The sequence below is a fragment of the Chiloscyllium punctatum genome, chromosome 44 (genome assembly GCF_047496795.1).
Source record: "Chiloscyllium punctatum isolate Juve2018m chromosome 44, sChiPun1.3, whole genome shotgun sequence".
NCBI lineage: Eukaryota > Metazoa > Chordata > Chondrichthyes > Orectolobiformes > Hemiscylliidae > Chiloscyllium > Chiloscyllium punctatum.
This window is the reverse complement of record NC_092782.1, coordinates 48,441,815-48,455,180: the sequence shown is the minus strand read 5'-3', so window position 1 is coordinate 48,455,180 and position 13,366 is coordinate 48,441,815.

Here is a 13,366-nt window from a genome sequence, read left to right as displayed (position 1 = left end):
TGGAAGCTTGTCTTATGCACCAACATGTATTCATTCATCTGCTAATTCTGCTGCCCTGCTCGCTTCCTGAACTTCCTGTTCCTCTCCATGAATTCTTACCATCTCTAGAAGTGAGGTTTTAAACTCCTAGAGCAAAATAATCTCTCTCAGAGCCTCAAATGTCCTATTTTCAAAGCATGCACCCATCAATCAAAATGACTGTTTAATTCTTTCTAACTCAACATAAGTCTGACCTAGTTCCTTCTTTGTGTTTCTGAATCACTATCTAGATGTTTCTGGTACCAACTCATAAGCACTTAAAATAATCTCTTGACCCCTCATCTGACAGCATTGGCAAATACCTCACTAGCTCTGCCTACCAGTTTAGTCCGAACTAGCATTACCTACAAATCCTCAGACCACTCCATCTGCCTAGCCAATTTTTCAAATGAAATAAAAAAGACTTCAACGTCTTTCTCATAAAAATGTGGCAGAGTTTGACATAGTTTTATATATCACTACCTTCTCTTTTAATCTCTATCCTGTTAACTTGACTTTGCTGACTAAGTCACAACTTGTCAAGTTCAAATTTTCTCTCTGTCTCTCCCTTTCTTTTCTCTCTCTCCCTGCCCTCTCCCTTTGCTCAGCTGAGAACCTTTTCTCTCTTTTTCCTCGTTCTTTCTCTTTCCCTCTCTCTCTCTTTATGTTCTACTCCATTTTCCTGAATTGTAATTTAAGTTCTTCTGCCTCTACTGCACTTGTCTGTTTCTCTGACAAATCTAAGTGTTTGAATAATTCCCTTAAAATTTCAGCTTTACCTTTGTCCTTGGTTAAACCCAAATCCAACTTCTTTGCTAATTCTAAAAGTATGGCCTTTCTCTTTCCTTCTAAACTTTCTTGGCAAATTTGAGAATCATCTTCAAATCCCAGAAAGTCTTTAGCAATGTTAAGTGCCATTTCTTTCACTTTTAATTTAATCAACCAACAACTGAAATTAAACAAACTGCCTCACCCATGTTTTATTTAATGATCTAGGATACTAACCTGCAAGTGTTTAAATTTACTGGACATTTTCATTCCTCAAATCTATTCAAATCTGTCTAAGCCGGTTGAAATCACGAAATCGAGACCCAAATCGTTCAAATCCCAATGACGAGCCCCCAGATTGTTATGACAGAGTAAACACCCCCTGCTAATTTAAACCAGCAACACAGAAAATCTGAAAATTTGAGAGGCAAAGAACTATCCCAAAAGTCATTATTTTAAGTAAAAACTAACAACTTTATTTTTAAAAGTCTAACAGAGAATTATTAACTAACAACTATTCACAACTCCTTTCTCTAACCCTATCTTTTACTTTCCCTTATACAATATTGGTCTGATAAAACCCCAACTAAAATTTACAGAAAAATTCAAATTTCAAAACCAGCCAGCTGTCAAATCTTCTCTTTGTATCTTCCTTTAGATTTGCTCTCCAGGTCGGTGTCAATTTTTTTCTGTGCACTCTTTCTCTAGACAGGTAACTCTCAGAGTTCTTACTAGCAGCCAACATGTGTTGGTCTTTTGGCAGTTCTCTCTCAACTGTTCAATTGTTTCCAGTTTTATACCCCAAAACATCAGAGTGTTTCACTGGTTTTAATATTGCCAAAGTATCAAAGTCAAACTTGATTGCAGTTTAGTATCTTGGGGTATAATTTAAACTGATTAGCCGAATTTGAATTTGTTTTTGTCTCATAGCAACCAGCCATTGCTAGCTGTTCTGACCAAGCGTTACATTGTTATCTTGTTCTGGGCTCTGTGCCTCTCTAAGTCCTTGCTAGCTTTCAACTCTCAAAGGTACAGTACCCCTTACACCTTCAGAATAAAATTTGCAGATGACACAAAAATATGTGGAAACGCATGTTGAGAGAGTTTACAGAGGTGGGTTAATTAAGTGGGCAAAAAGCTAGCAAATGGAGTCTAATGAACGAAAATGCAAAGGTGCTCATTTGGGAAGGGAGAACAAAAGAAAAGTGTATTATTTAATTGGATAAAAAACTGCAGGAAGCTGCAACACATAGGGATTTGTGGGCGGCACGGTGGCACAGTGGTTAGCACTGCTGCCTCACAGCGCCAGAGACCCGGGTTCAATTCCCGCCTCAGGCGACTCTCTGTGTGGAGTTTGCACATTCTCCCCGTGTCTGCGTGGGTTTCCTCCGGGTGCTCCGGTTTCCTCCCACACTCCAAAGATGTGCAGGTCAGGTGAATTGGCCATGCTAAATTGCCCGTAGTGTTAGGTAAGGGGAAGATGTAGGGGTATGGGTGGGTTGCGCTTCGGCGGGGCGGTGTGGACTTGTTGGGCCGAAGGGCCTGTTTCCACACTGTAAGTAATCTAATCTAATCTAATCTAATCTAATCTAATCTATTCTACTTATGACTGAAACACTAAGCTAGCACATGGGTGCCACAGGTAATCATGAAGGCTAGTGGAATCTTGGCCCTTCGTTCAAGGAATTGGAGTATTAGATTAGGGAAGTCTTCATGCAACCTTACAAGGTGCCAGTGTGACCACATCTGGAATACTGTGAGCAGTTTCAGAACCCTTAATTAAGGAAAGATATCATTTCACTAGAGGTAGTTCAGATGATTCACTCGGATGATCCCCAATATCAAGTAAAGGTCAAGACTTTACTCACTGGAGTTTAGAAGAATGAGAGAGGACACTATTCAAAAATATAGGATTCTTAATGGCTTTTAGGGTAAATGTTAAGAGAATATTCTCCCTCATAGGCGAAAGTGAGTACTGCAGATGCTGGAAATTAGAGTCAAGAGTGTGGTGCTGGAAAAGCACAGCAGGTCAGGCAGCATCAGAGGTGCAGGAAAAATGTGATTTGGGCAAAAGTCCTTCATCAAGAATGAGGCTTTGAGCTTCAGGAGTGGAGAGATAAATGGGAGGGGGGTGGGGTTGGGGGGAGGTAGCTGAGGGTCCGATAGGTGGATGGAGATGGGGGTAAAAGTGATAGGTCAGAGGGGAGGGTGGTGCAGATAGGTGGGAAGGTAGATGGACAGATGGGACAGGTCACGAGGGTGATGCTGAGCTGGAAGGTTGGAACTGGGGAAAGGTGGTGGGGTGGGGAAATGAAGAAACTGGTGAAATCCACATTGATGCCATGCAGTTGGAGGGTCCCTAGGCAGAAGATGAGGCATTCTTCCTCCAGGCGTCGTGTGGTAAGGGCGTGGCGATGGAGGAGGCCCAGGACTTGCATGTCCTCAGCAGAGTGGGAGGGGGAGTTGAAGTGTTGGGACACGGTGCCCCGTACCAACCAACCTCACCGCCCTGTGGCCCAACACTTCAACTCCTCCTCCCACTCTGCCAAGGACATGCAGGTCCTGGGCCTCCTCCATCGCCACTCCCTTACCACGTGATACCTGGAGGAAGAACGCCTCTTCGCCCGCCTCTGGACCCTCCAACTCCATGGCATCAATGTGTGTTTCACCAGTTTCCTCATTTCCCCTCCCCCCACCTTACCCCAGTTCCAACCTCCCAGCTCAACACTGTCCTCATGACCTGTCCCATCTGTCCAGCTTCCTTCCCACTATCTGCACCAGCCTTCCCTCCGACCTATCACCTTTACCCTGTCCATCCACCTATTGCACGCTCAGCTACCTTCCATCCAGCCCCACCCCCCTCCCATTTATCTCTCCACTCCTGGTTCAAAGCCTCATTCTTGATGAAGGGCCTTTGCACAAAATGTCAATTTTCCTGGTTCTCGGATGCTGTCTGACCTGCTGTGCTTTTCCAGCACCACACTCTTGACTCTATTCCCCCACATAGGAGAGTACAGGACCTGAAGGTGAAATTTCATAATAAAGGGGTCCAATTTAAGTCTGGGATGAGGAGAACTTTCCTCTCTCAGTGAGTTGTGAAATTTTGGAATTCCTTGCCACAAGGAGCTCTGTGGGTAAAGTCCTTGTGTATATTTAAGGTCGAGAAACATGGATTTGTGATCAGTAGGGGAATCGAGCAACGTGGGGAACGGCTAGAAAGTGGGCATGAGGAATGTTGCATCAGGCATGATTCTATTGAATGGTGGAGCAGGCTCATGGGACAAAATTGCCTACTTTTCTTATTTCATTTGGTCTTATCTCTTGAATAAAATAAAATTACGGACCAAACAGAAAATGAAAATACATCGTAGCAGTCGTATTTTTCTAATGATTCCATGATAATTAGCATATAACTTGAAGCCCTGCCAGTTTTGAATGAGTGGGTGTTGCAGTGAACTAGGTGAACCTAGAAAAGCGAAGCAGCAGCTGTTATGGATCATTAGAACATTCACATCATTTAATATCAAGCTCAGAATTCAGTCATTTCCCAAATAGATGTTCTTGAAACAGAAAGTTAATTCATTGTTAGTTTCTTTATGTTAGATTCTTTAATTGTTCCTGTTAGAGCATGTTATACTGCTATATTATTCCAAACTGATCAAAGAACCATTTGTCTACCATTTGTCTGCCATAATGACAGATCAGAATCCCAAAGTACCATGAAATTTTAATTTTTAATTCCAAATTGTGCTTTTTAAAAGGGGGCTGTTACAGACAAAAAAAGACTGCAGATGTAAATTCAGTGCTGTCTGGCAAAATGCTCTGTGGGATCCATTGAATATTGTACATGTCGGGGGTCAGAGATATTTCAGAGAGAGAGAGAGAGAGGTATAACAGGAAGGGATAACAAGGGGGCTGACTATACCCCCACCCTAATCTTATGGAAAACTACTTATTGCAGAATGTATGTATTTTGCCCTTCTAGGAATATACACAAAGGATTAAAACCTGCTGCAACGCTGGTGTGTGTGAACTAATGAAAGAAGTATGTTAATAAATCAAGGTATTCATTTTCTGGATTCAGGTGCTCATATGTTGTGAAGGTCATAGCCGAAGAACCATCCACTAGTTACCCTTGCATTGTAGGTAAAAGAACTCTCTCACTGAGTTCTAGAAGCCAACTAGCTAGCAAGATGAAAGGAAACAGCACAACAAGGATTCTCTCTCCCTCTCATGGAGACTTGTTGTGGATGTTTATAGAACAGAAGGAACACTTTCAGCCAATAAAGATTTGACTAAATTAATTCCATTTTCCAGTTCTTGAACAAAGTCCAACAGGCACTCGCCCTGAGTTATTGGCAGCTAACCACCATCAAAGGAAACAGAATAAAAGAATTTCAATCACCTGCAACAGCCAAATTAACTGTTCAAATATCAATATTCTAATATCTATTCCCCAGAAATCATGCGGAGACACTGATCGATATATCCCCTTTCTTTTCTTTTGGACTCACATCCATTTGTATGTGTTGGGTGTTATTCCTTCTTACTACATTAGAGACAAATAAACTCCTCGTTTTATTAATTCAAGAAAGCCTGGTTAAATTGGCTCATCATAAAGCAAAATTTCATATACAAGATGAATGCTTAATCAAGTTGTGGAAAATCAACTAAGTTAGTGTCAGAGAGAGACAGAAAACAATCATGTATAAATAAGATGGTTGCTGGTGTAGCAATAACACATGGATCCAGCCCGTGATTAACTGGGAAGCTAATGTTGTAGAGGCATTTGTGAAGTTTAATGGCATGTAGACTCACGTTCTGTAGCTTTCTAAAAAGGAGAACAGATCAGCTGGGTACTTTTCTGAATTGAAGAGAATGGTTTAAATCTAATATAAAGGGAAATTCCAAAATCTTCTGCAGGGATATAAATTGTATGATAGTGGTTAAAGCAGGAGAATTGTGAATCAGAGACCAAAAAAGGGATTTACAAATGGTGGCAGAGGACATAGCTGAGGTGTACTTCGCATCTTTCTTTACAAGTGAGAAGGATGCTGCTCAGGCCGCGACAGAGGTGACAACTCTATCATGAGAAGTGTTCTAAATTAATGAGGAAGAAATCTTGGACAGATTGTCAGCACTTATAAAGAAAAGATCCATCTAAGAATTTTGAAGGAAGTGAAGGCAAAAATTGTAGAGACACTGGCCATAGTCTTTCAACCTTCCTTGGTCTCAAATGAGGTGCCAGAAGACTAGAGGATAGCAAACTTTACAGCCTTGTTCAGGAAAGGTTGTTAGGATAATCCCAGCAATTAGAGACCAGTTGGTTTAACTTCAGCAATGGGAAAACTTCGAGAAACAATTATTTGGGATGGAACTATTAATCATGTGGGAAAAGGTGGGTTGATTAGGAAGAGTCAGCATGGATTTTCAATGGGGATTTTAACTAACTTGTTGTAGTTTCATGAAAAGATATCAGGAAAGGTCGATGAGGGTAGCAATGCTGATGTGGTATAAAGTATATGGATTTCCAGAAGGCATTTGATGCAATGCCATACAACAGACTTGTGAGAGTTATAGGTCATGGACTAAAGGGACATAGTTACATAGATACAGAATTGGCTGAAAAATAGGAAACAGAGGGTAATAGTCATTAGATATTTTTCGAGCGGAAGGAAGATTTGGAGTTCCCCAGAGGTTGGTATTGGGACCTTTGCTTTTCTTGATCTATATTAATGATCTGGATCTTGGTATATAGGGGATAATATAAAAGTTTTAAAATAACACTAAACTTGAAAGAATTATAAACTATGAGATGGACAGTGTGGCACTCCAAAAGAATATTGACAAGATGGTGGAGTGGGTGTATAGATAGCAAATGAGGTTTGCAGATAAATGTGTGAGCTGATGCACTTTGGTTGGAAAACATTGAAAGCCAGTACAAAATAGGGGATACAATTCTAAAGGGGCTTTTGGAGCAGAGGGGCCTGGGTGTATATGTGCACAGATCATTGAAGGTGGAAGGACAGGTGAAGAAAGCAGTTCATAAAGTATACAGTGTTCTCAGTTTTATTAATAGAGGCATAGAATACAAGAGCAGGGAGGTGTACTAGACTTGTTTGAGATACTTGTTAAACATCAGCTGGAGTATTGTGTACAGCTGTGGGCACATTATAAAAAAAATGTAATTGCATTGAAAAAAATGTAGAAGTGATTTACAAGAATGGTTCGAGGAATGAGAAACATCATTATGAGGATAGACTGAAGAAGCTGGAACTCTTCTCCTTGACAGAAGGTTGACAGGAGATTCAATGAGGCTTTCAAAATCATGAGCTAGCTGGATACATAGGGAGAAGCTGTTCCTGCTCAGAAAGAAAAAAGAACAAGAGAGCATAGACTTAAAATTATGCACAAATCAAGTAAAGACATGCACATATACACATATACATTTGTGGAGTGAATTTGTACCTGCAGAGTTACATGGTACTTTGCTCAAAAAATACATGAATCCATGTAAGACTCTGTTAACTCACTTTTTAGATTAGAATCAGTCTAAACATTATGGCACAGACAACAGAACACAGGGGGCTAACACCTTCAATATCTTATCTGGCCTGACATCAATTGTTACAGTTAACCTGAGAATGTAACTTTTAAAAAAGTTTTGTGATTCACATATGAAAGAAGTGAAACTATCATGGTCATTCTAACAGATGAGAGATTTAACAAACAATAAAGTTATTTTTCAATGTATAATTTCAGTTACATCACACTGCAAACTTTTGCTATAAATTCTGTGTCTTACAATTGTGTACTCCACTACCACCTGATGAAGGAGCAGCGCTCCGAAAACTAGTGCTTCCAATTAAACCTGTTGGACTATAGCCTGGTGTTGTGTGATTTTTAACCAAATAAAACAAGATCTGGACAATAGCCAAGCTTGGGCTGACAAGTGGCAAGTAACATTCACGCCACACAAATGTCAGGCTATGATCATAATCAATTAACTGGAGAAACTTGGCATTCTCACCAGTAGTAGCAAAGCCCACTCTGACACCATAGTGGATAACATTATCACTGCGGGGAAGTCTATTATCTACTTATCGGACCACATCCTTCGACCGGAAGAGATTGAAGACCTGAGCACGGTCTCAACTTCTGCCCCACCACCAAAATGGACCTGTTGGTTCTTGCAGCAGACACTGAGGAGTTTATCAGATGAATGAGACTCCAGGAATTCTTTCAAGGTGCCAGCAGTGATCCCAACAAGCCCACTGACGAACTGGAACAGTCACCACAGGGATCTGTAAAGGAGCAACTAAAGAAAGTGTCAACTTGGACCCCATTGGAGGGCCGCTGCCCTGGGCTTGATATGTATGCGCAAACCGTCAGCAAATAAATAAATGCCAGATTCATCAACCATACCCACAAGGTAGAGCAAAACATCACCCATTCACAATGCAACACCATCCAGACTCTCAAAACCAATCACAACATTGTCATCAAACCAGCAGATAAAGTAGGAGCCATTGTCATTCAGAATAGAACAGATTACTGCAAGGAAATGTACCGACAACTGAACAACCAGGAACACTACAGGCAACTATCAGCCGATCCGGCCAAAGAACATACCTGCGAATTAAACACATTGATCAGGACTTTGGATCCAGTCCTTCAGAGTTCCCTATGCGCCCTCATCCCACGTACTTCTCGTGTAGGCAACTTTTGACGACATTTTTTTCCTCTGGACCTATGGCGAGGAGTCACTGATAAAACTACAGAGTGATATCAACAAGTTTCATCCCAACATCAAACTCACAATGGACTACTCTCGACTATCTGTCTCATTCTTGGACACATGCATCTCCATCAAGGATGGACACCTCAGCACCACATTCTACCGCAAACCCACAGATAACCTCACAATGCTACACTTCTCCAGCTTCCACCCAAAACAAATGAAAACAGCCATCCCCTATGGACAAGCCCTATGCATACACCAGATCTGTTCAGAAGAAGAGGAATGTGACGGGCACCTGGAAGTACTCAGGGATGCCCTCATAAAAATGGGGTATGATGCTCAACTCATCGATCGCCAGTTCCAATGTGCCACAGCAAGGAACCGTAATGACCTCCTCAGGAGACAGACACGTGCTGCAACCAACCGGGTACCCTTCGCTGTCCAGTACTTCCCAGGAGCTGAAAAACTACGCCATGTTCTTCGTGACCTGCAACATATTATCAATGAGGATGAGCACCTCGCCAAGACCTTCCCCACAACTCCACTGCTCACCGTTAAACAACTGCCAAACTTCAAACGGATCATCATTTGTAGCAAGCTGCCCGGCCTCCGGACAACTGCATACAATCCTGTCAGGGAAAACCTTGCTAAGAGATAAAAGCAGGAATGTTAGACATCCTGTTCAGTCTGAGAGCTGACTCCAAGGGAGCTGGATCAGTGTCAAGGACCCTCCATGTGTAAATAAAGGATGTCCTGGTGACTGGACACTGGTCTCTGTGGAGTTATTTCAGTCATTAAGTTAAAATTGAAAAGAAACAGTTGACAGACTGGTAGTACAGTTCATTTGGGGCTCTGCATGCACTGTTGTATAAAATACTTTGAATGGAAAAAAAACAAGTGCACAATATCAACTGTTGATACTTCTGGATCACATGGAGCATTGAGTAGTCAGATGACAGCACTGACTACACAAATGGTTAACCTTCAGTTAATGCAAGTAAAGGCAGCATTGCTGCAGCAGTGAAATAGAAGTGTAAAAATGCATACGAGACAGAAGACCTGTAGATGCTAATAAACTTGCAAACAGAAGGAAAGTGCCATGTATATGATCAAGCTGCAGAATTTGTGAAAGCCCAATTACTGGGAGAAAATGTACAGAGCAAGAAAATAAAAGATAAAAGTGTTACTTAAATCATAGCAAACACAGAGAATGCGAGTGAAACTCAGCATTCTCCATGCTTGTTTCAAATTTCCAGAAACCACAGTATTTTGTTTTTACTTAAATTGGAGCAATTGATTTCAGGCTACACATACAAGTGTAAATGTGAGCATTCAGTCTGAAAAAACATGTAGAGCAAATGACTTTGCAATGAGAAAATGGGCTGAAAACCATATAAGGACAAATAATGTCATTTCTGAAGCACAAGGTTGTAATGAAGCTCTCAGAGGAAGCTTCCCGCATTTGTCATCAGTTCCACTGAAATGTGCTTGATTCATAAAAGGACCAGTAACCAAATATTACAGGTTTTTTCCATTTTGACAGAATGATCTATCAGTGACAGAAGAATATGGCATTGAATTGTCTGGATATGTATGAAGGCACCAAGCAGGATTTGAACATCCCATGTATAGGCTTGCATACCAACAGTGATAATTTAAAATAGATAATGGAGAAAGCTCCCAGTGACACAAAAACTATACCCCAATATTATCTACAGTCCACTGAAAAAAGGCAGTCTGGGAAAAAGGTAACAACATTCACATAGAAATACAAAATTGATTAAATTCAGATTTTCTAAATTTGTCATTGACATAGAATGCTTTAGTATTTACAAAATTCAAAGCCTAAGTTGACATTATTCAACATGAGTTGGAATGGACCAGAACTGGGCTAACGATCAGAAAATGGCATCTGATAAGAATAAACTTGTGTGGGTGTTGATAATAAATCTAATGACAAGATCAATGGTCACAGATTGTAGGAAGTGGTGGGTAGTGGATTTGGGAATGGATTGGGAATGTTTAATGCTGGATTCTTGCAGTGTGTGATAGTGATTAATAGCTCAACAGAATGTTGAGGTTAATTGCCAAAAGTATGAAGTCCAAATTCAAGGGTGCAGTATTTAGTCTGAGTCACGTATTCCAAAAAATATCTTTTTCCTATTAGAGTCATAGAGATGTACAGCATGGGAACAGAGCATTCGGTCCAACTCGTCCATGCTGACCAGATATCCTAAATTAATCTAGTCCCGTTTGCCAGCACTTGGCCCATATCCCTCTAAACCTTTCCTATTCATATAGCCATCCAGACGCCTTTTAAATATTGTCATTGTACCAGCCTCCGCCACATTTTCTGGCAAATTATTCCTTACATGCATCACCCTTTGCGTGAAGAAGTTGTTCCTTAGGAAGGACTTTTGCCCGAAACGTCGCTTTTCCTGCTCCTCAGATGCTGCCTGACCTGCTGTGCTTTTCCAGCACCACTCTGATATAAACACACCTTTTAAATCTTTCCCCTCTCACCTTAAACCTATGTCCTCCAGTTCTGGACTCCCCTGGACCACAGGGAAAAGACCTTGGCTATTTACCCTATCTGTGCCTGTCATGATTTTATAAACCTCTATAAGGTCACCCCTTAGCCTCTGATACTTCAGGGAAAATAGCCCCAGACAATTCAGTTTCTCCCAATAGCTCAAATCTTCCAACTCTGGCAACATCCTTGTCAATCTTTTCTGAACCCTTTCAATCTCACATCCTTCCTATTGCAGGGAGACCAGAATTGCACACAATATTCCAAAAGTGGCCTAACCGATGTCCTGCACAGCGCTAACATGACCTCCCAACTCCTACACTCAATGCACTGTACAAGTGTAAATGTGAGCATTAAATCTGAAAAAACATGTAGAGCAAATGACTTTGCAATGAGAAAATGGGCTGAAAACCATATAAGGACAGATAATGTCATTTCTGAAGCACAAGGTTATAATGAAGCTCTCAGAGGAAGCTTCCCGCATTTGTAATCAGTTCCACTGAAATGTGCTTGATTCAAAAAAGGACCAGTAACCAAATATTACAAGTTTTTTCCATTTTGTTCCAAGGCAACATATCAAACTCCTTCTTCACTATGCTATCTACATGCGCTTTCACTTTCAAGGAACTATGAACCTTCACTCCAAGGTTTCTTTATTCAGCAATACACCCCAGGATCTTACCATTAAATGTACACACAAGTCCTACTCTGATTTGCCTTCCCAAAATGCAGCACCTCACATTTATCTAAATCAAATTCCATCTGCCACTCGTGGTCAGGTAGCATCCGAGGAGCAGGAAAATCGATGTTTCGGGTCGGAGCCCTTCCTGATGAAGGGCTCTGGTCCGAAACGTTGATTTTCCTACTCCTCGGTTGCTGCCCGACCTGCTGTGCTTTTCCAGCAACACACTCTCATCTCTGATCTCCAGCATCTGCAGACTTCACTGTCTCCATCTGCCACTCCTCAGCCCATTGGCTCATCGAATCAAAATCCCATTGTACCTGAGGTAACCTTCCTTGCAATCTACTATACCTCCAATTTTAGTGTCATATCTCCCATGTTCTAACCATACCTCCTATGTTCACATCCAAATCATTTGAACCCAACACCACTGATCACAGGCTTCCAGTCTGAAAACTAAAAGACTGTTTCTTGGTTTCTTTAATATTTTAAATTTTGTAAAATAACAATCTGCAAAACTTTACAGAAAAGGAACAAATTTTTTAACCTCAGCCTAATTCTGGTAAAGTAATTCAGAAAATGGTTGGAACCCGAATGCCTGTGACCCAACTACATTTCAACAGTACTGTTCAAACCTGTAAAGGGTGAAGATTTCATGCATTGCTTCCAAGTTAATCCATATTCAAAGCAGGGTAACAGGGAGTATTTATCTTGGGAGTTCCACTTTTCATGTTGTAAATGTCTTAATAAGACTGAAAACTAGCATGCGGTGGCAAATTAGGTACACTGCACTCCAGAACAACCCAAGTAGAACATACCCTGGTGAAGCTCAAGACCAGGAACTATTTTGGTGTATTAAAGACTGCCTACTTTTTTTGTTGGAAACAAAATAGTTAATGTTTGCATAAATATAGTTGATAGAAATATTGCATACATGCATAAATGTTCATACATGGAGTTCATAGATCTAAATTTCTATCCAATATTTTAGTAGAACCTGTCAACTTTCTTCTGTAATACTGATAACTTGGATTATATGGTGGCATAAATTGCATTTATTTAATAGTCAGAAATAAGCTTCAACATGCCCTGTCTTGTTTATATTGCTTATTAAAAATATATAGTGAAGGAAGATCTCTAACATTGAAATTACTGTTGCTGATATTAGCAAACTAACACTTAAATCATTGTGCAGCAGTTTTCAATCAGCAGTACACATCCATTTAAAATACAGGTAGTTTTTCCATAACACGATGGTTGCATTCTTGTGCAACCCTGCATTTTAGAAAAATTGCACTTTAGAAACAGCACTTAAAGTGTCGCCAATGTAATCCCATTACAGCCAACACATGTTTTAAAAGTTCGCGCTTTAGAAATAATGGCTCTCATTCATCAATTGCATTACAGCGAATTTGCATTAACAAAAAGTGCATCATAGCAGAATGGCCTGTAAACCATTAGTCTTACTATAACCATGAGGTTACACTTCATCCCAATTAGAGTTCCTGACCTCACATCCATGCCTTGAACATTGAAATGCAAACATGTACAAATGTCTTTCCTCGTCTGCCATAGTCAGGCAACCTCTATCATGAGACATAAATCCTGCAGGTAGCTATCTTAGTGA